Here is a 24,569-nt window from a genome sequence, read left to right as displayed (position 1 = left end):
ACAGCTCTACAATATTAAATGTGTATCTTCTTTCCGAGAGCAGGTCGGTAACAAAGCCAATGCAGACACCGACACTTTAAGTAAATGTCCCCCATTGTACTTTGGAAGAAATGAACTCTGATGACCTCTGCAAAAAAGTATTAATATATTAAAAATGATAGCGGCACAAACGAAAATTTTTGCTGCACAAACCAGCACAAACGTAGCACTAACGTTTGACACCAGTTTTGTTTGACTCGGTTAATGTGGGGGGGCTGCTTGAACTTTTGAACTTTAATTTTTTGTTCATATATTCAAAACAAAAGCAGCACAAACAAAAATTTGCGCAGCACAAACCAGCACAAACGTAGCAGAATTGTTCGGCACCAGTTTTGTTTGATTTGGGCAATGTGGGGGGGCTGGTTGACCTCTGATGACCTCTGGAAACTTTCATTAAAATCTTAAAAACAATAGTGGCACAAACGAAAATTTCTGCTGCACAAACCAGCACAAACGTAGCACAAACGTTTGACACCAATTTTGTTTGATTTGAACAAGGTGGGGGGGCCAACTTCACTCAGGTGAAGTTTGCTTGTTGTCTCCAGGAAGCTTCATTGTTCTATTCGTGTGAACACACAGGTGCTTGGGTAATCAGAGCTGTGTGATATAACGAGCCGTGCACCTGTGTGACATCACATGACCAGGGACCGCTTTATATCCACAGGAAGTAAACAATGAAGCTTCCTATTGATTGTCAGCAAGCAGAGATCTAGAAATCTGTGAGGAATTAATATAGAAAATATATTGGAAAATTGTAGAACTTTACATCATTCAAAGAATAACATTTATCTATTTCCCTCAAAATCATGGAAATATTTATTAATTCAGCACTTTTTTGTCCATTAATATTTGAAGGACATGGTCACTAAACTTTTCAGACCACATTATAATTACTGAGTTCCATGAGGGGTTCCCACTGGAATTTTACTTTTTATTCTGTTTATATTTCTAGCAGAGATATAGGCAAAGTCTAGACCTTTTCACACGTCAGCTTTTTGAGACTAAAAAAGAGGCTTAGCCTCCACATAATGGGGGTCATTTACTAAGGGCCCGATTCGCGTTTTCCCGACGTGTTACCTGAATATTTCCGATTTGCGCCGATTTCCCCTGAATTGCCCCGTGATTTTGGCGCACGCAATCGGATTGTGGCGCAACGACGCTGGCATGCACGCGACGGAAATAGGGGGGCGTGGCTGAACGAAAACCCGACGGATTCGGAAAAACCGCCGCATTTAAAAAAAAAATCTGTCACCGAGCTTGCACTTACCTTCACTCAGCCCGGCTCGGTGAACTCCAGTGCGTTCCGATGCTTTTCAGCGCAGCAGCGCCACCTGGTGGACGGTGGAGGAACTACCTTAATAAATCCCGGACAGACCCGAATCCACCGCAGAGAGCGCGCCGCTGGATCGCAAATGGACCAGGTAAGTAAATCTGCCCTGATATATTTAGATATAATTGGAGATTTTACAAGTGTTCTGTGCTTTTGACCTGTGCTGTCTGTAATTATATAGAATTGGTCAATATGGCTCAGCATTTTTCTCCTCTCAGGGTGTTAGCATACTGTTGCCACTAGGGGCTCTATGACCTGCAGGGCTTAAGTGATTGTAATGGGGACACTGTAATCGGTGATAGCAGACAGGACTTTGAGCTCTATGCTCTAGTCCCCTAACAGCCCTGCCTGTGTGCCTTTTCTTATCTTATTGATACGGGACAACCACGAAGACAGTCCCTCCCTAGGTCACAATGCGGACATGTATCAAGACAAGAAAAAAGAAAAACACAATAAGGGATAGTAAACAAACCAGGTCACAACTAAGAGAGCGTATAAGGAACAGAAGCACAAACACCAAATAATAGTCACAAAAACAAGCCAGGAATCAGATACATGAAATACAAGAGTAGTGAACTCTACTCTGCTGTTTCACTACTCCTTTATTCCAGGTATTTGATTCCTGGCTTGTTTTTGTGACTTTTCTTTGCTGTTTGCAATTCTGTTCCTTAGCAGAGCTAGCAAATGAATTTAACCTGCAATGAATGAATTGTGTGCAGTATATTTATAATGAGGAGGAACTTTGTCCCAGGTGGTAGTAATGGGTGTGGTAAGAAATGGGTGTGGTGAATCCAATTTGCAGCCAGCCATTAGAACATGGTTTACACTGCCTGATGGGAGTATACCACAGGAAGAGTCAGGGTTTCCTCAACCGTTTAGTGCAAATCGAGGAAGACGCAGACTGGAACTTAAAAACGGTTGTGTGAGATGATATCACTGCTTTCTTCCGGAAACAGTGCCACTTTTATTTATAGACTGCGTCTGGTATTACAGATGTACCTATTCACTCCGAGGCTTCGTCCAGGGTTGTGCTGTTAATGGAAGATGTCAGAGCCAGCGCCGTAACTACAGCAGTAGCAGCCATTGCAGCTGCTATGGGGCCCATAGAGTCAGGGGGACCCCGGCATTGGATCTGACACACTATAGAATGGAGAATGTGCACTGTAATTTACATAATATGTATATAACAGTGCACATCTTCCACAGTATACAGCTAATAGGACAGATCTGTGTGAGTATAGCAATGTATATATCAGTGCATAAATGTGTGTGCATAAGTGTATAAATGTGTGAAGAAATATGTATATTTTCTACGGGGGTACGGTGGCCCCATTGAGAAGTCTGCTATGGGCCCCTGGTCAGCCCTGTTATCTATTTCTGCAGGAATCTTGCTTTAAAAGTTGCAGATCTACTATTTAGACTCAATATGCATTCTCTTTTCTGTATAGAAAGAAGAAAGTCACTTGCCTGCCGAGAAGCGTTGTCCAGAGCTACAGCAGGAACTACTAAGCCAATGTAAGTATTAGCAAATCTACACAATTTGTCTCAGTGGTATTTCCTGTATGATAAATCTGGCACCTATTTGCCCATCTAATGTTATGCCACCTCTTGGTTGGATACATTTAGAATACCAGAATACCAAAAGGGGTTTTCCAATAAAGGAAAAAACAATAAGAAAAAGTGGTCCGGCCCTTGTATGAAAATAAAATATATTTACAGTACTTACCTCACAGTTTATCTGCTGCTCCGTTCCTGCAGCTGTCCATTTATTGACCCCATTTTACTTCTTGGTTCAGTGTTGACCTCACGGCACAGGAGTAAATTCCTATAACCAGTTATTGACAGTGACCCGCTAAAGGCAGCAGGTCATGGCATCATCATTGCACTAGACATGAAGTGGTTAAACAGACAGCAGAAAAAAACTGAGCAACAGGAAGCCAAAAGACCAAAACATTTTTTTATTCCTATTAACAGGAACCTGTCAGGAGAAATTTGCCAAATAAACTACTACCAGTATGTTGTTAAGCAGAACACCTTACACATCATGTTTTTTTTCATGGCCCAGCGTTTGGCATCATCCATAAAATCAACTTTGTAGTGAGATGTAAATTGCTTGTATGATGTCATGATGGTGGAAGAACTGAAGTCAAGATCTCCCCGCCTCAGAAAATCCCCTCTGCTGTGATTTACATCTTACATAAGACTCAGACTTATTGTCATGTTGCTGGATGCAGAGACCTAAATTACAGTGAAAAGTAAATTCTGAGGAGAGCTTGACTTCAGTCCTGAGCTCTCTGCCTCCCTGACTTCACACAACCAATTTACATCTCGATTCAAATAGATTTTTTGGATGATACCACCACACTGGGTCATAAAAGAAACATGATCTGGAAGGTGGTAATCTGTGTGACAACATACAGGTAGTAGTTTGGGAGGTCAATTTCTGCTGACAGGTTCCCTTTAAGTCATACCCTTCCCTCTAAGCAATGCCTCCTTGCCTTTTAAGTCAACTTTGTTCCTCTTTTTGATTATTAAATTGATTTTAGTTTATTGCAGCAGAGGTCTTGAAAAACATATAATATTGTCTCTAAACTATAGTTTTTTTTAATTAACCATATCTCATCCTATTGGAGGTGCCGCCACATTGTCATATACAATTTTGACTTACTGGTTCTGTAATTTGTTTATTTTGATTTGGTATATTCTCTTGTATGTTAAGGTGTATGGATTTTATAGACTTAATTGTAATTAAACCACGATCCCCCTAATTCAGCTGAGGAAACTCTTAGTCAATCTGTTTAGTGAACATGGATTAGAGTTGAGAACAAAGTCTTACACTAAGCTGCTCTATAAACACAAATCAAACTTCCCGTCTGAAGAGATGTCAGCCTGGGAGTGCTATGGACACAAACAGGCTACAGCAGAAGAGGTATAATCCCCAAATATTAACATAGAGCGCATAAATATTGCCATAAAACAGTGCACAATTAACTGGAGTTTCAATTCAAAATAATATTGCTGTATAGTTATACAAAAATAATGATGGGTATTAGTGCTAAAATATACCACATTGATACCGCACCTTACTGTAAGACCCACCCCAGATTCAAGCATCCAAAAAAGGAAATACATATTTGATACCTTTTGAAGATTCCCTGTTGGTCACACAGCACAGCACACAAAGCTCTACTACATCCATTCACTCACATACAGCCCTGCTACAACCATTCACTCAACACAGCTCTGCTACATTCATTCATTTATTCACTCACAGCCTGCTACATCCATTCACTCACACACTTCTTGGTACCCTCACTCATTCAGGACTGCTATATATATTCACTCACATGAACACAGTCAGCACTACTACATCCGTTCACACAGAACTCTTCTTGATACACAGGCCCAGCTTCTTCTTCTCTGGTCTCAATCTCTCGACGCAGAAAAGGGTTTAATCCCATTATGACAACAAAGACATAACTAAACTATATAAATTTGGTATCTCTGCGATCTTACTGATCCATAGAATAAAGGAGAGGTGTTGTTTTAAAAGCTCACTAAAAGCTGTAAAAATAAAGCCCATCAGAATATCACACTACAGTTTTTTGCCAATTCCATTAAGTTTAGAATTTTTTTCTAGCATCCCAGTGCATGGCAGAGAATATTAAATGCTACCAATAGAAAGAACACTTTATTTTGTAAACTAAAAAAATCATGTTACGGCTTGTGGAAGGACAGTAGTGAAAAAAGCAACAAACGCAAAAAAAAATTAAAATTGCTGTTAACCCAATCACTGGATTTTTTAATGCAGTTTTGGATGGGCAATTTCACTGTACAAGTACAGGGAAGTGAGCAAATGTGACATACAATTCTACAACTCAGATCAGCACGTACTACTGTTAAAATGTGCAAAAAACTAACTTTAATATAAATGTTTAGCAGTCATTTAGTTCACAAAATCCTATTCAGTGGCTTAGAAATGTATTAAATCTTGGGTTGGATAGGGACAGGAGAGGATATAAATGCATTTTCTAGTACATTTCTCTATATAATCCTGAATTATTTATTGCCGTTTGCATATGAATTAATTTCACACTGGCGATGGTTCGGGAAATTATTTCCTTTACAAAAACTTCAGTTAGAGAAGCGCAAAATACTGCCAGGTGAGTGATGGAGAATGCGCTCGCTCTCTGACTGCATGCATGAAGAAACCATAAAGACTTAATTCCTGCCATCAAAGGGGTGGCAGGTTTTCTAAAAAATAATTTCTGATGCTTTAAAGGGAACATGTCACCTGAGTGTTATTTTTTATCATGAGACAGGTACTTTATATGCCAAAAATGTCTGTGTTATATGGTGTTAGAATGAAGGTATGTGAAACTTTACATGGCTCCCTGCCAGATGCTTCAGCCTGAGTCCCGGGGAGAAGCATTTCAAATGGCAACTTCCGTTTGCTGTATAATATATTCACTGCACTCCTGGTCCCTCCTGGCTCCTGCCCTTCCCCTGATGATGTGCTGGCTCACTGCAGACAATCTCTCCCTCTGGCATCTTAGTGGCAGAAGAGAATGTTGGGGGTGGGGGAGGGTCAGGAGCCAGGACTGCAGTGAATATATTACACAGCAGATGGAGGTATTCATTTGAAATTTTTTGCATAGTTAATTTTAAACACCATATAATAGAGACGTTTAAAAAAAAAAAACCATATTGATCATATACAGCACTTGTTCCTATCTCATTTTCCAATTTTCTACAATTTTTCAATTTTGGTTCGCACATCCCTCTCCTTCTTTAGCTTTCGGATGAATGACAGTGTAAGTTATTGGCCATTTACAAAGATTTTTCCAAAGCGAATCACAAAATATTCGGATGCAATTTGTTGCCGGAAAATGTCAGAACTGTACCGAATCTACGGACCAGTGAGTACATTCGCTCATCTCTAGAGCTCTCAAAAAACATGGGAAAACTCTGCTCTTCATGTGTCCGGTAATGGTTGGAATAAGAAACCACTTCTAGTGCACCAGTTAATGACTATCAGGAATTTTAGTTGTGCATATAAAATAGGATTACAGCCATCTAAGCAAGTTTGCATGTTCGGTCACCAACCTTCAACATCTTAAAAGGAATCTGTCAGCAGTTTAGTGCATACAAAGCTGCAGATAATGGCAGGTATTGTCCTGTAAGATCTGAGTAACCTTTGTATTTGTAGTTAGTAGCAGCAGGACTGTGAACGGTAAAGTTAGAATCCAGGTCTGTAGCTCCTACTAGGGCTCTGGACAGGTCTCTCAGCCTGAAGAGCTTTTTGCTCTCTGTACTGCTACTCAGCCATTCCCCTCTGCTAGACAGAGAAACAAAACAGAAACGACAACAGAGGAGGACGGCACCTCGCGGGATAACGTTTTAGAAATGGGTCCAGGTGGGTAGCTGAGAGTTCTTACATCGACTTACATCGGGCCTCCAACGGTCCATCAGGTGACTTGTATAATGGCGACAACCAAGGGGAAAGAGTCAGTTGGTGGTCCGATGTAAGTCGTTGGTAGGAACAGCAGCTCCCGAGCACTCCAAGAAACCGGTATCCAAAGGAACCGTAGATAATGTGCAGAGTAGAAGACAAAAATGGCCCATTAAGCCCCATTACTCCCCTCTGCTGGGAGTAGAAGATTTTTGTTGGATACTTACAGCAGTCACTCAGAGGGGAGGAGCTGTGGAACAGTTCATTTCAATGAGCAGAAAGCTCTTCAGACTGGAAGATGCACCAGAGCCCTCACAGGAGCTGCAAACCTAGACTCCTGCTGCTACTTACCACATATACAATGGTAAGGTTACATAGCTCTCTGTGGCCAATACTTAACAAAGTCTGCAGCTTTGTATGGATGGAACCGATGACAGATTCGCTTTATGTGGACCCTCTGTGAAGGAATATAATGGGGACATCATGAAATTCCCATTTGCTGTGGGGAAATCTCCAGTGAATTCTGTATGATCTATTGACACCTCATTTGTGCAAATCTGATCCTTTGCCTAATTTGTTCTATTCTGGTGTCTTTACTCACATTGCCGTGTAGAAAAGTAAACCTGTGAAATAGCCGTCTGACCTTGGCCACAGATCATTACATGTCGGTTCCCTTGCAGTTTTATAATAGTCTTTTTTTTATAAAGATCTGTCCTCAATGCAGCATAGTGTGATCTGACCCATTTTCGGTGTAGAATACATTGCTGTGATTAATTTACTATACAGATGGCATTTTACTTCAATAAATCATAGAAAGTTTCTTCTAAACAATGGAAGGTTTTTATACCCTCAAGGCTTTTAGTGCTAACTGTGCCTACCTACCTAGGACTCTATACATATACATAGCGGCGGCTCACGCTGAACACTCCTGTGATTGCGGATGACAAGTGGTACTGGAATTGTAGACAATCATTTTCTTTGGCAAACAGGCAAAAAATAATGTCTGTTGTATAATGGGGAGTTATATTTACAGAAGATTATTCACTTTTCATACTGAAAATACTGTATTTAAAGGAAACCTACCACCTCAGATCTACCTATTAAGGTTCCTCTAATAAATGCTATTGGAACCCTTTTTAGGGATAATCCTTCAGTGCCCGATTATTGGAAATCTTTTATTGCCCAAATATGCAAATTAGTGAAAGAGGCTACTGGGGCGTGGAGTAGCTGAAGCTGGAGCTACATGGTGCGGCTACTCCATGCCCTTTAGATCCTCCTTTCCTGAGATCTTCTGTGTGTAGCTTCTGGTAGCTGTGTGCACTCGTATGCGCCCTACATAGACTATGTGTGCAGAGCCAGCAGCTGAGCATACTCGGATGCGCAGTAGCTCCGGATTTGGAACCCAGCACGCGAAGCCGCCAGCTCAAGCACGGACGAGTGCGCCCAGCTACCAGGAGCTCACGAAGAAGATATAGTAGGAGGATCGAAAGAGGCTACTGGGTCAAGGAGTAGCCGTGCCGTGTAGCTTCAGCTCCAGCTACTCCACACCCCAGTAGCCTCTTTCACTATTTGCATACTAGGGCAATAAAAGATTTACAAACTAATCGGCACTGAAGGATGAGCTCTAAAAAGGGCTCCAATGGAATTTATTAGAGGAACCTACCACTGGATTTACCTCAATAGGTACATCCGAGATGGTAGGTTTCCTGTAAAGTGAACTATTTACCAAGAAAATGCAGTCTGCTCTACAGGCGGTATATTATACAGCAGGAGGAGCTGAGCAGATTGTACATAATGGGGCACATTTACTTACCCGGTCCTGTCACGATCCCCGGTCCGACGAAGATGAAGTCCGGCGCGATTCACCAAGATTGTGCGCCCGATATCCTGCATGATTTGCTTCCCCGCTGAGGTCCGCCGGAGTTCACCTTCTTCTTCTCGGTGTATGTAAGGGCATTGTCTCGCGACACAATTTAAATGTTAAATCCCGCGCTCAGTCCGAATCCGTTGGATCGTCCGACGACCCGCCCCCCACTTTGTCGCGTGAAAGCCGGCGCCGATGCGCCACAATCCTCTATTAAATGCGGCACAGAATGGTAATCATTGGAATATCTGACATTTGTGCGGTCCGGGCACCCTTAGTAAATGAGCCCCAGTGTCTTCTTTGCAAATGGAATGTTATAGAGCAGGAGGAGCTGAGCAGATTGTAGTGTCTTATCTGCAGGCAGCATCTTAAAGAGCAGGAGGAGCTGATTGTATTGTTCATAGTGTCCTATCTACAGGCAGCATGTTATAGTCCAAGAGAATCTGAGCAAATTGTACATAGTGTCCTATGTGCAGGTAGCATGTTATGAAGCAGTAGGAGCTGAGCAGATTGTACATAGTGTTCTATCTGCAGACAATGTGTTATAGAGCAGGAGGAGCAAAGCAGATTGTACACCGTGTCCTATCTGCAGGCAGCATGTTATGATTCAGTAGGAGTTCTCTTTAGCTCCATTATGTATACTACAATTAGCTCCTCAGTGCCCTCTAGTGGTGGCTTCAGGAAGGGAGAATTTTATCAATTAAAGAAATTCTCTGATTGAAGGGAAAGGGGTGATAAGTATTATAAAAGTAATCAGTGAGACAGTAAGTTCCTAGTAGACCTCTGTATCCATCCCTGATCACTGTAAATATATAATACTATGTTACTTTGCTGTAAGCATATATAGCTGTTATGTGACTAGAGTGATATTCAATAGCCATTTACTGTCCATACAGTACATCATCTACAGATAAACTTGTCCATCGTGTTTTGTGCTGCATTACATACTGTCCTATTAGCTGAAATCAAACCCTAATAAGATTAATGACTTGGGAATCGGCTGATGATTATTGATTACTGTAGGAGCTGATGTCCGCTAAAACAAAAAAAATCTTTATTGGCAATAAAAAGTGAATTCCTACATGGCAGGTGAAACCACTTGCGCATATTCTAGTGCATAAGGTTTCCAATAAATCGTTCATTCAATAGGAACAACATTCGGTTATTACAAGGAAAATAGATTCTATTCATAAATCCTGGAGCACCTGCTTTTTCTGAGTCTATTGGGCACTACAACACGGAGGATAAAAGCTTTATAATGCTAGAGCAGTGGATCTGATTTTTCCACATATTAGTGAGAAATACATTGTATTATACATTACTTATCAGAATTTATCCATACATTTTTTTTGCTGTACAGCTTGCCAGCATTGTGTAGAACACTGTATAAGCTTTACAGATTCCCTTCTGCTTTCCAGGTTTTTGACAAGTTAGGTTAGGTCCCAGGATTATTAAATTACAGATTACTCGTAGGGCAGAGATAGGCAGGAGGAAGCTACCATCAGATCTACATCTGATGGTAGATTTCTCATGGTAGGTTTCCTTTAACTCTTTAAAAACCTTGGTCAAACATGGACCCCGCTGTCTAAGTGGGTGAATAGCGATGGAGCTCCTCCTTGAACGTAGTTGTGGGTGCTGATGATGTCATTAGTGAGTCAGGGCTGCTTGTACTAACTAGTTGCTGACAGTATAATACACAGTGTAAGTATATACTACTTAAGTAGTGCACTGTATTATATAAAAGATGAAACCGATCTCATATAATCTCATGTGTTCCAAAGAAAACACAAGAAGACCTCACCACTTTAAAAAAAAAAATAGGAAGACCATTTTGTACTCCCATACAAACCCAAGCTAGAAAACTATACTGGTACAGGCAGTCCCAAACTTAAGGACACCTAACTTACAGACGACCGCTAGTTACAGACTCTTCCCCCCGTGCCCTCTGGTGAAGATCTCTGGATGTTACTTTAGTCCCAGGCAATGATAAGCTGTAAGGTGTCTGTAATAAAGCTTTATTGATAATCCTTGGTCCCATGACAGCAAATAATTTTGAAAATCCAATTGTCACTGGGACAAAATAAATGTTGTCTGGAACTACAATTATAAAAAATACAGTTCCGACTTCCGACATACAAATTCAATTTAAGTACAAACCAAAGGAACCCATCATGTACGTAAACCCATCATGTTTGACCCATATTTTTAGGATATTTGAATCCCAAAATAGTTTTTTTTTTTAATTAAAAACCTACCATACATTTTGTCCTTCAAGAAATCAGGACACCATGCAGCTATAGTGACAAAGAAATAAAAGAGTTTTAGCTTAAGGCATTGATGAAAAAAGAAATTAAGGATTGTAAACCAAGCACACTGACATACAGGTGTGTGCCCCCTCTGGCAGGATCTGCTCTTCTTCTCATTTCTTATGTTCTGGTTTTTTACAAATTAGGCTTTTTAAAATGATGCAAATGAGCCTGAGGGCCTCCAGGCCCATTTTCACAATTTTAAAGCCTTCTTTTTTTAATAACCAGGGCATAAGAAGCTAAAAGAATAGCAAATCCTGCCAGAGGTGGCACACACCTGTATGTCAGTGTGCTTGGTTTACAATCCTTGATCCTGATGATAGATGTCCTTTAAAGGGAGCCTGTCATGGTGATTTTGGAAACTAAATCAACCACAGATCCTTATGGACAGTTGGTTTAGTGTCCCAGACCACCCTGTATTTTTCCCTAACAAAAGAAAAACACACATATACCCATACCTTGGTCTGGAGCTCTCAGCGTCTGCGCTGTGATGCTGTAAATCCTGGCGTAGTACACCCCGGCTTCAGTGCTCACGTGCTGTAGGTCCGGCTCCGGCCCAGTGAAGCTGGGTTGTGTAACGCCATCTTCATTGCGTAGTTTTTTTGTGTTTTTTTAAAATGACCACAGACCAAATTTAACAGGGTGATTTGGGACACTTAACTATAGGTCCATAAGGACCTGTATCTTATAGTTTATTTAGTGTCCGTAAGAGACTGTAAAATTTCTCTTTAAACTGTACATTTTGGCTAGCCAAACTTATAACTGGGCAGATGTTGGTCCCAACCTGACCCTATGAGCAGCTGTTACTAAGCAATGCAAATCTGTCCAGTCAGCACTAACCCTAATAGGTATTTCTCACAAACCTGATAGAAATCTACCTGTACTATTGCAGGGAAAAATTTTCATACAAAAGTTTAGCCTCTCAAACCTCCTAATGAAATTACATGATGAAACACAAACTTCCTCCTTCCCCTTACACGACACTGCTAGTAGCTTTATAGGTGGAAACCTGTCAGTAGATTCCCTTTAAAGCTAGCCCTGCCATCTAGGGGAGTAACTAGGAGAGCTAGGGCCCCATAGCAGGCTTCAGAATGGGGCCCCCCTACACACTCACATATATACACACATGTATACACTCATGAGCACACATTTATGATGCTGACCACATGGCAGGAATTTGAGATGAGACATAATAATAATAATAATATTAATAATAAAAAATAATAATCTTTATATAGCGCCATCAAATTCTGTGACTCTTTACAAATCTAGTCCTGTCCTTCTGCTGTCCCCTCCATCTCCCGACTTATTATTCTGTACAATGTGCAGCATAATATGTGTATAATGGTGCACATCTTCCATTCCTTAGTGTGTCAGGTCAGATGCCGGAGGCCCTTGACACTGCGGGCCCCATAGCAGCTGCTATAGCTGCTACCACTGTAGTTACGCCCCTGCTGCCATCCGTATTCTAGTGTCAAATTCATAGTCATGGATCATGTAGCAGTAGGAAGAAAAACTTTGCCCTGATTTATAACATTGGTTACTTTTAAGCCATATTTTCCCCCCTCCTTTCTTCTCATTAAATACACAAGGATTGTGTACGTTATGAGATGCCTGACACAGTTGTGTCTCGGATGGGATTGATGAGAGCAGGCAGACTGCAACAGCAAGAAGTATGAGTACTGATCACACTCTGCTGTTTGCGCATATTCTGTCTTACTTGGGTGATCTCTAACCTGTCACTAGGTGCAAAACAGCAGTGATCTTTTTAACATAATCACACTAGGCTGAATGTTTTGTGGGTTTCTGCTATGGGTATTAAGCACATATTTTCTATATTTCCCAAAAAACTTTGAAAATTAGAAAGCTAGGCAGACATTTTGTCAGTGGATGAGACAGAGTAGGATACTGGCTTAAAGTAGAACTAAACTTTCAACAAAATGTAATGAATGAATAGGGCAGATTATGACAGAAAAGAATCTGTAACCACGATACACCTACCTGAGTTATCTGCTATGTTACTTAGAGCTATGCCCACACATTTTACCCCTACCTTTGTTTTATTTCCAGCTTCTCCTTCCCTGCCAAAACTTCACTGTAGAAATATGCAAATTAGTCTGAAGTGCTTTAGTGGCTTTAGCAGAGCACATCTCCAAGAGCTACACTCCCATGGCAGTATCAATGCCCCCTTCTATACCTCCACTGCCCAGGACCTACTATCTTCGGCTTGGTCACTCATTTATCCAGCGAGATGTAGACCTGGAGCCCTCAGGTGCTCGGCCAAAGCACTTTAGCCTTATTTGCATATTTATAAAGTGAAGTTTTGGCATGGAAGGAGCAGCTGAGGCATGTGTAAGCAAAACCTGAAATAACATAGCAGTTAGTTTGGCTGGGTAAATCATAACAACGAATTGTGTCTTTCATTTTCCCCTGCCTTTCTTCAGGAGTTTAGGTAAATCCCAGTCTCCATACAACACTGACAGCTGAGAGATAAAGAGCCTCATAACTCTTTACAGACAGTCCCTGGATAGTCTAATCACCTTACAGAATGAATCTTCAAGCGAAACATTCTCTTGCATGGAAAGAGTTAATTGTTTGCCTTTTTATCGCTTTGCAGTGGATGCAGTTCAGAAGGCTTTCAGATACACTGCTCACTGTAGGAGAAAGAGCAGAAACGAGCCAGAGAGAAGCTGTTTTACTTCATGAAGTGTATTACAAAGTTCATTGCTATCCTTTGCTCTATTCATTTCTGAAATTTTATTCTTCATGTTTATTTAATCCATAAGTAGGTGATTAAATATATAGTAACTTGAAGAAGAAATGCTTCTAGTAGTATAAATCACATAGATGGATGAATCAATTAAATTTTTTTCAAAGGTTTTTACTGATTTGTTACAGTATTACCAAACTCACAGAGCCTAGTGTGCAAAAATGCTTAGACATGAAATTTCCCTTTAATGTTTCTTTTTTGCTTAGTTGTGATGTTTAGGTTTATGGCCGATCATATATAATCTTTCCTCTACTGCTCTGTTCTTGTTTCTTGCTTTGAATTAGCCAAAACATAAGAAGCTATGATAAATCTTTCTATAACTTTATTCGTCATGTACATGTTTGTGGTCAGCCTTTGCCTGAAAAAGGCGGCGGGAGACACAGGACACTACGCTGGTGCCATGTTATTCATGGGTGCGCTAATGAACGGCGTGAATGCCATGAAGGCGCTCTGCTTCGAGGGTAGCACAGCTGTGACTGTCACCTCTCAGCACGTCCGGTCAGACAAAGCAATGACAGATGTGAGCGTGCCTCTGTGTGCCACTTACCAATCACAGCAATTTCCCATTAGGCTACCTGCATCGTGCTTCACCGTGACGTCAACACTCGTCTATCACGCTGGTAACGGGGCAATGTGGAGCTATCTGTCACCCCGTAACCTGCTCTTTTAATGGCTGCTAATCTTTCTGTGACACACACCGATATCTCTCACACCGAGACACTCACTGGGACATTCACAGTCATCTGTCATCCTGTTCTCCACACAGGGACACCCACCGCCATCTCCCACCTGTTCTTTCCCTTCCAGACAGTGACCTGCATCACTGTCTGTCATACTAATACCCTGACTATGGTATATAATGCCAGACGCTCTCTTAGGCCCTCTGCCTGTGATATATAGCACTATCTGTCACTCCTGGTTCTGCAGCGGTGTCTACACCGCCATCTGTAACCTCAATGTATTTATAACTCTTCTTGTTTACAAAGTGTACACTTTTCATGGAGGGCAACACAAACGTTGTCACCTGTTCACCATGATGTTATTAAAGGGAGCCTGTCATCAGGATGTGGTAGCTTCTCCTGAGGACAGGTTTCAATAGACATTGGGATAAAGATTCCAAATATGTTTTTATAGCTCTTTTTCAGCAAGTTATAAAAGTTGACCTTTGCCAGCAACCTTGAGCGAGTTACAGGGGCATCAGCTTCGAAGGACCGAGTCCCTGTTTCCTTGGGTCATGCTCCCTCCCCCTTTCTCCTCCCACCCTCCCGCATGCCTACATGAGTGCAATTCTCACAGTTACAGCTCGTTATAACAGGTTGCCCCATCTTCACTCTCACTGCGCATGCGTCGCTCTATTCAGGTTGCTGCTAGGCAACTCTACTGGAGTTTGTGTACCCCCGACTCCTCACTGTCGAGTCTTTATAGTGGGTTGCGCATCCGCTCACTGACCAGCAACTCTCCAAATGAAGTGACACGTGAGCAATGACAGTGGAGACTGGTTAACCTATCTTCACTGCACCCTGTGCATGACAATTAGGGCTCATTCAGATGGCCGTTATGGGGGTATTGATCTGGTCGCCAGATCACGGCCACCCCAGACCTCTATGGTTCCTGGTTACAATGCGGTTTGCATTGTGACTTAAGTCGGGCCACTCATCTATCAATGGAGGGATCCCTGTGCTCACTCGGGATCCGGTCGGGGCAAGCACATGGCTACCTGAATGAGCAGCTGTATGTGCAAGCACGAGATTTGCTTACTTAGGCGAGGGGAGATGAGTGAGGAGGATGGAGGATGACTCGAGGAGACGAGGATTTGGTCCATTGAAGCTGACATCCCTGTCATTCACTGCAGGTTGCTGGAAAGCGGCCAGGTTAACTTTTTTTTAGCAGGGCTATAAACACATTATTGGAATCTTTAATCCAATCGATATTGGAACCAGTCATCAGGTGAAAATGCCATATCCTGATGACAGGTTCCTTTTAATAATAAAGTGACCTGCAGGACATATACATCATAATTGCATTGTACATCAACTGTGAATAGCAAAGAAAGTGCCAAAATTGTCCTAAACACATAATAATTATACATTAAACATTAAAATCCCTAAAGCGACTATCTGACATTCATAAAAATGTCTCTCTGGCCAATCAGAAATCAGACTACTCTCTGTCCTTTGGCAGTCTGTGAAGCTGCTATTATAGGTGAATGCAGAGGTCCAGGAAACGTCAGATCCATTATAGAAGGATTGAAAAAAGGGCTTTAGTACTTTAGCCACTCTTTATCCACGTATCCTAAATTGTTATGGATAGCCGAGAATTTCTTTAAAAAGAACCTGTCCCCAGATTTTATCCAAATAAACTACTAGCTGCAGATAAAACTCCAAATCCCTCCTTTTTTTTACTGGCTGTATCTCTGCTCATATAGAACACAGAACCAGAAGATGTGATCTGAAAGATGATATTCTTATTTTAAATATATTTCTAGGTACTACAGAAACAAAGATCGGAAGTGACACTCCATCTGAAGCCTCTTAACTTGACTCATCTCAGGCAAAATATGAATCATTTTTATTTGAGATTTTTTGTAGGTAGACAGGTGAAAGTTCTCATAAAGAGGGAATTCTAGAAAGGACATTTTGTAGCCGTCCTGAGGGGGTATGTCTTTTTCCAGTCTTATCTACTATGAAACTATGAATTCCAGGCCCAAGATATTATTGGTTTAAAGAAATGTTTATCTTTAGAGCCATTTTGTTTGTTATTAATAACGTTTATTTTGTGGAAAAACTAGCTTTTTATTAAAGATTATGAAATATTTTGCTCTGTAATGTGTAGAAGTTTCAATAACTGGTCTAATTGTTTCTTCTCCGTTTTGAGATTGAAAATGAGATTCTTTGTACGTTTTCTCTTTTATCTTCATTCAAGGTCATTAAATGGGAACTGCCGATGTAGAATTCAACCTTTACAATCATTCTTCTTCCTTTTGTTGTAGAGCGAATTACGAGAGCAGCAGAACCATGTCTAATGCACTTGGCTACTGGTCAACTACCACAGATAACATCAGAATCTCAGAATTCTCATTGTATCAGTTCTAGAATTTCTCTGTGGCCCCACAAACATCAAGAATTGGGGGTCCAGAGCAGGAGCTCCAATGATAATCTGACCCTCTCCGCACCTTCTCACTCTTTCTGCAGTCCCAGGATTTGTCGCTATCAAATAGCAATGAGGATGGCATGTTCTGGGATACCTGGGGTTATAGGTGGAGGCCTTGAGTCTCTATGTTCAATGCTGGAGTGAAAGCCTGTGTGCCCAGTGAGAGGGTTTTGAGCGCCACCATGTAGTTAGTTGCAGCAAGACTGTAAAACGTGAAAAAAAAATCAGCTACTAAGTGCTACTTAGAGAAGTACTAAACACGGAAGAGCTTTCTGCTCTCTACACTGAACTGCTCAACAGCTCCTCCCCTCTGCTCAGAGTGAAAGCTGTAGTGGACCCCTAATTGGATACCGCAACTATCATTAAGACAGGGGAGGTGCTGTGGAGCACTTCAGAGTAGAAAGCAAATATTTCTTCCCCAAGTAGCATTTTCAGGTCTCTAGCCTTGAATTCATGCAGACCCAGTGTCTTCGGTGTTCATTGAAGCCGGGAGGGGACCATGAGCTTCTGCGGAGGAGTTTATTTCTTGCCGCCGTGTTCCTAGGTGGCATGAACACGCCTGGGGCAACTAGGGGCATGGAGTAGCCATAGCCCGAGGAGTTCACGGAAGCAACTACATGCTCCGAGTAGCCTCTGCAGCTAATTGGCATATACAAGCTTATATACATAGGCTTCATTTGAGTAAATAGTAAAAACTTCATATGGATAGGGCATATTTGAGGAATCTGCAGTCTGGATCCATAAAAAATTTGAAAAAAATCATATAGGAGCAGATACTGTACAAACAGCTCAGGTCTCCTGTGATAGAACAGAGTGTGGATCACACAGCACACATAGGGGCACATTTACTTACCCGTCCCGTTGACACCGCCGATCCGAAATGTCCGGCGAGGATTCGGAGCTGCCGCGATTCACTAACAACTTGTGTCCAATTTCCTGCATGTGTCGCTTCCCCGCTGAGGTACGCCGGAGTTCACCTTCTTCTTCCAGGTGTATGTGAGTGCTGATCTTGCGACACAATTTTCTTTTTAAACTTGCTTTTTAAATGTGCCCCATAATCTTTCCTGTACTCTCATATATATAAAAATAGTAGATAGTATCTTCCCATTTTCATAAGAATCATCAGCCAATATGTTATTTTTAATTACCAGAGAAAGTTTGTGTAATTCCTGGTGGTCTAGGGTAGTGAAGGGATACATATCAGCATCCCTAGTGGCCTTGGGTAGTATAGTAAGGACTTAAAACTTGTGTTCTTTAGTCTGCAAGACTCTATTCATTGTATGTGGTGGAATAAAATAGATAATTCTGGCACCAGTAAAGAATGTATAAAATAATGCAAAATTATGCGGGACACTAGTGTGTCTTATAAACCTTCTTGTTTATTCATATAGCGATAATAATGCCTTTACCAGTTGCTGTGCAACAGTGTTATCAAGGCGTACTTGAAAATACGGGAAAAAATTTTAATGCATTTCTTTCCGTCAGAAGATAATGAAATACTTCAAAATCCATTTTCTCCTTAAACATTATATACGTGCCGCTGTGTCTTCCGCCTTTGTTTATGGGGCTGTTACTGACCCCGTGACAGATAGAGGATCATAGCGTTACATAAATACAGATATCTACAGCTTTGCATGTTCACATATCAGCAGTTAGCAATAGTTGCTAAATTATATTTTGCTTTTAGACGCGGGGTAATGGAAATGAGATACAGCAGTGATTTATAGAGAAGGCTTAGCGACAGCCCAAAAAAGACAATATTAGCAAGTCATGTCAACCTAAATAATAGAGCCATTTAGTAGAATCATATAGGAAAGGACAGGCCATGATGAAAAGCTCTCTCTTTGGTGCAGCAGTGTCCTGTTGTACTCCGGTCTTTGTAGCTTCCAATTCACACAGAGATAGTCCAACATTTTACAAGGAAAAAGCTAGAACATACAGAGGCATGCACACAGTAACGTTAGAATAAGGTTGGGGGTATCGCATAAGAACCTTTAAAGGGAACCTTTCTACTGGAATGTGATTTTTAGCTGGTGATAGGTTTCTATACCTTATGCTATGCTGATTTTAAAAATGCCTTTGTCAGCATATTGAAGCATTTCAGTACTTTATATAAGTTTAATTCACATTGGCTCAGTGGTTAGCACTACAGCGTTGCAGTTCTGGGGACCTGAGTTCAAGTCCCAGGGTCAACATCTGCAAAAAGTTTGTATGTTCTCTCCGTGTTTGCACGGGTGTCCTCCAGATCCTCGGGTTTCCTCCCAAACTTCAAAACATACTGGTAGGTTGATTAAATTGTGAGCCCCATTGGGGACAGGGACTGATTTGGCAAACTCTGTGCAGTGCTGTGTAATCTGTGTGCGCTATATAAATAAAGGAATTATTACATTACCTGGCTCCCTGCCAGCAGCATTTGTGAGTCTGGTGGGGTGGTGGGCAGCTGCAGCCCCTGTGTGCCTGTGTCCGTCTTCTCTCACTCTTCCCCACTTCCTGTCATGTGGATTGAGCAGTCAGGGAGGGGATGGTGTGTAGGAGAGGAAGGATTGCATGAGGAGACACAGGCACACACAGGATACAGCTGCCCCATCCGGGACTTACCACATGCTGCTGACAAGGAGCCAGGTAAATCAAAATATTCTGAACTACTGATTCATAATGTTGACAAAGGCTATTGGAATCTGTCACCAGCTAAACATCACAATCCTGGTGACACTTTAAGGAAATCTGCCCTCAAAATCCATCATGATAAACCAGGAACACTTACTCATAGATCCAGGCACTGTGACTGTGGTAATCTTCTTATATTTGTTATCCAATGCCTCCTTCCTTCTAAAATCAACCTTTAAAATTATGCAAATAGGATGATAGTGACAGTCACAGTGCCAGGATCTATGAGTAAGTGTCCCTGATTTATCATCCTTGAATTTGTTGGTAGATTTCCTTTACCCCTTTGTGACCGATGATCATTGATGACTGAATGTCCAGGTTGATTTTTGATGTTCTGCTATGCGCTTCTTTAAATGACGATATCTCCGGAAAAGATTTACATTTCATAACAATTTTTTTTTTATAACATGTGAAAATTTAACTTGATAGGATAGTACAGGCGGTCCCCTACTTAAGGACACCCGACTTACAGACAACCCATAGTTACAGACAGACCCCTCTGACCTCTGGTGAACCTTTCTGAATGCTTTACTATAGTCCCAGACTGCAATAATCAGCTGTAAGGTGTCTGTAATGAAGATTTATTGATAATCCTTGGTCCCATTACAGCAAAAAATTTTTAAACTCCAATTGTCACTGGGGCCAAAATTTTTTCGTCTGGATCTACAATTATAAAATATACAGTTTCGACTTACATACAAATTCAACTTAAGTACAAACCTCCAGATCCTATCTTGTACGTAACCCGGGGACTGCCTGTATAAGTAGCAACTTATAGCAAAATATATTATATAAATGTACACCATCACCCTTTCCCAGATTCAGCTACAGATGCAGAGGTTGCATGTACTTTTGCAAAGTGAAAGTGCTTCAGCTTCTTCTACCTTCTGCCTTCAAATGACAGTCTAGAGTGGGGTGCTCTTCAGACGCCTATATCTCTTGAACCCTTTCACCTATTTTGGTGTCATAATTAACAGGAGAGTCTCCCCTTTGATATGATCTAAGGATGGATCCACTCTTAAAGTTCGATTGGAAATAGAAAGCTGTACATAATGTACATGATGTACATTTGTACATCATTTATAAAGAAGAGATTCTCCTGTTTAATATAACACCTAGATTGTGTTTCTAGGTGCCAGGGTTCAGGAGATATAGCCGTTTGTAGTTGGGCACTGTCGGGACTTTTATATATGTACATTCTGCACAGAGCAAGTGTAAATAGGAGGTATATAACCATATGGCAGTCAAGAAGCAATGGTGTACTAACATGGTCATGTCTTCAGTGTTGACCACCACAACTGGTGTTTGGGGTACATGGTCACATGAAAGTAACACAATATGGGGGGGATAAATTGACTAGGAGTGCACCTGGGTACTGTTGGCGACAGGGATCCTGGAGAATGGCATATGATTTACTTCTACACTATTGGCCAAACTATTTTTTATGGATTGGACAGAACCTTTAAATGGTTCGTAGTCTCCTAGTATATCAATACTTGTAAATCAGATTTTTTTTTCTGCAAATCAGATTTATTTCTGCAAATATTTCTAAGGAGCAGAGAGTCATGGTCATCTTGAAAGGACCTTGGATAAGAAATATATTTCAGACTGTGCTTCTTGTATTTACAATTGCAGGCGTCCTGCTGTATATATCATGCTACTATAGTTTTTTCTAGGAATATATCCTTAGCAGGCAATGCTACCAGCACGTCCCCTTGTGTTCAGAAGACTCCTAGCACATACTTTAAGTTTTTTAAGTCAGATTGGTGCTTGGCTCTTCTCCATCATCTGTCTCTCCTGCTCTGACAGATAATACGTGTATCACAAATAGCTCAGGCCTGGCAGGGATGTGCCCTAATGAAACACATTTCCTCACTGGTGCAGAGGGCAATTCTTTCATTTTCTATGCCCTGAGGTCACTATTAGTAATATAATAAGGTCAATGGCTTGTACATGGCCATGGTTTCCGGGAGTCCTCACACAGTCACCCATACTTAAAGGGGTATTCCGGGAATATGAACGTCTGACACAAAAACCCATGATGATATAAATAAATGAGTACAACAATACTAAATGTCATTAGTCACAAAACGGAGCTTAAATAATTTGATTTTATGATTTACAAAATTTATGGCCTCTCTAAAGTAGGTGGAGTTATCACTAAGATGGCCGGCACTGGAAACTACAAGTCCCATGATCCATTAGTTCTCAGTAACTCCTCCTACCACTTATGCTCTGCTCCTGGTGATGATGTAACAGACTTTCTTGCTCTGTTACCATAGTAATGATGTGTAACTGCCATCACCACAACACTGGCCATACTGGATGCACCGCAACCAACCGACAACAGCCAAACTTAGCGGTGATCACATGACCTGCCCAGGCAGGTGCAGGACATGTGATGTGGGCATGTGACCAGCGGCCATCTTCTGTCCTGCAACGGACCGCGCGGAGGAAATTAACGGACTGGTTAAAGGGCCAGTAACATTTTAATTCTTCATTACAGTATATGTCATCAGCATTTTCTGCTAAGGGGAGCAAAATTTTAAATAACAACCAATTACACATTAACTCATATTTTGAGTGCCCACTTGTATATGAATTATGCTGATTCCTGGAATACCCCTTTAAGTAGGTGTTGGATGGATTACCACTATTATTACTACTACTACTATCCTGTATATATGGGCACTGCACTTATTCCTATTCCGATCATGTATATATGGACACTGCACATTATTACTTCTGTACTGTCTTGTGTGCCTATTCTAGATGTATAAATGTGATATGTACATTGGTATAAATCATCCATAAGGCACTAATTGTACTTGAATTAGAGGCTGTTACTGGAGTCAGTGCTGTTGCCATTTTTATATTAGTTTTAGGCCTTCGCTTGGGACGACCAACTTTTCATAAAAAGTGACAGCTTGATTTTGTGCCCCCCCCCCCCCCTCCTAATCCTACAAGCAAATATTCAAGTTTAATGACTGCAGTATCTGCATAATTTTGTGATTTCACTTTATGCCCCTGAGCCGCCTCGGAATAGAAAATGCACCTGCTTCGAAAATTACTCCAAGCTCATCCATGAATAAACTGCGGACTCGGGAGGCCGGCTCTAGGCGTTAACGCGAGAGTGAAATGGTAATTTATAGAGAGGTGATGAGATTTTGCTGTGGTATTTAACACTTTTATATCCAAAGGGAAATCTATAAATGTGAACTGTGGCCCCGGTCACCAGGATGGGCATTTATATCACTTATGGGCAATGTCTGGGGCACGGGTGTCAGATATGGTTTTGCTTGCCACTTAGTACTTGGCAACCAAGACATGTGCTGTACCCAAATACTGCATGTTTGGAAATATCACTGGAGCCATTATAAAGCACATCTCTTACATTGCTGTAGTAAATGTCACAGGTTACTTTGCAAAACAGCTGAATCATAAGTGCAGTGGGAGTGCAGACAAAGTGTGTGTGTGCACAGAGGCCGGATGGGGTCTCTTATGTTGTTTCCTTGTCTCCTTGTTTAACTGTCAGTGAATATATATCAAGATAATTGAAAATGACGCTATTCCTTGTAAAATTCATAAAATCAGATGAAGCAGAATGTTAATCTTACAGAGTGTTTATACTATAGACAACATATTATTTCTTTTGCTTATGCTGGGGAGAAAAGTGTGAAAAATTTTCCATCTGCAAAAAAATGGGACAGTCCAACCCAAATAATAACACCCACTTTTGGTTGCTTTTTTTTTCTTTTAAAACTCCACCTCTTGTAGATAAGCTTTAATTAACTTTAAAAATGTTTGGACAATCCAAGACAATTGGGGATTGTTAGTAACTATGAGAAGGGAGGATTCTGTAAAAACACATCCCTTAACACCAATGTGAATAGAGCTTAAAGAGATTTTACAACAGCAAAAACAACTTGGTGGTAGTAGGTTCAGAGTTGACTGCCGACCCTCTTGTAACACTGCCTGTAACATACAGGATACCATCCAGCCAATCACATGTTATGGTGGGTCACCGTCGAGCAGACATTTGAAGTTTTTTTGTTGTAATATCACAACAGGATCTGCAGAAGGGGATAAGTAACATTAATATAAATTTGGTAAACCACAGCCACCATTTTTTTCCCTGCTAGAAAACCCATTCAGGCCCCATGTTACATTTGAATTAAAACTATGGATTTGAGAGTATTCCTACTCCAGAAAATCTGTGGCCTGAATGCACAGAAATCTAAAATTTTATTATATGCAAATGAGAGTTTTCATGCACCTGCCGTCATGAAGCCAGGCGGCAGGACATGGGACTTTCTGTGTCATCTGCTGGCTTCTAGTTGATGGACATTACTGTGAGCATGCCCCCCTCTGTAAACACGACTCCCATATCAGTGATTGGAGTTACACGCCTAGGACATCCGCACTCCCCTCCAACCACTGATTATCATGGGGGGGATCGCCATACAGTAATGTCTGCATGGTCTCCTCCATCCACTAGGAGCCTGCAGGATACGTCACATGAAGTCCAGAGTCCTGCTCCCGGCGGGTCACGTGAACTGCTGCTCCTGCGAGCTATAGTCAAACTTTACCTGGGTAAGCACAATATAGGAGACCATATTAGGGTCTTGAAATTACCCTGTTTAAGTTTGTTATTAGTGGCTAGCCCCTTTGTGGCCACAATTTACTCATGACGTTGGTCACTTTGCCTATGGAAATATACATTTTGTTTACATGTGGCCAGAGAACGTACAGTTTTCCTTTAGAAGAATTTTTTATAGTTTTTTTTAAATCTGTCCACAACATAGAAAAAATGAATCCATTTATGTCTGAAGACAAGCCTTAATACTTCTGATAGGCCTTCTTTCTTCATGCTGATGTGGTTGATATTTACTGCCATTAGTAATAAGGATTATAAAAGATGGCTTCAATTGGCGGCTGTGACCTGCGTAACCTGTGATGTTCTATCCAGAACCTCTTCTAATTTAATTCAA

The 24,569-nt window shown here is 41.2% G+C and overlaps 1 protein-coding gene across 5 annotated transcripts in view; it reads left to right on the top strand.

The window, feature by feature from the left end:
* The window catches only part of TSPAN4 (tetraspanin 4), a 430,281-nt gene that overhangs the window by 189,750 nt on the left and 215,962 nt on the right, over positions 1-24,569 (top strand). For all 5 annotated transcript variants that reach the window (XM_072118168.1, XM_072118169.1, XM_072118171.1 and 2 more), the window contains one exon: positions 2,818-2,884. The gene's annotated coding sequence lies outside the window, so the exon portion shown is untranslated. The remainder of the gene's footprint in view (positions 1-2,817; positions 2,885-24,569) is intronic.

This window comes from Engystomops pustulosus, chromosome 7 (genome assembly GCF_040894005.1).
Source record: "Engystomops pustulosus chromosome 7, aEngPut4.maternal, whole genome shotgun sequence".
Lineage (NCBI taxonomy): Eukaryota > Metazoa > Chordata > Amphibia > Anura > Leptodactylidae > Engystomops > Engystomops pustulosus.
This window is presented reverse-complemented; position numbering and strand designations above follow the sequence as displayed.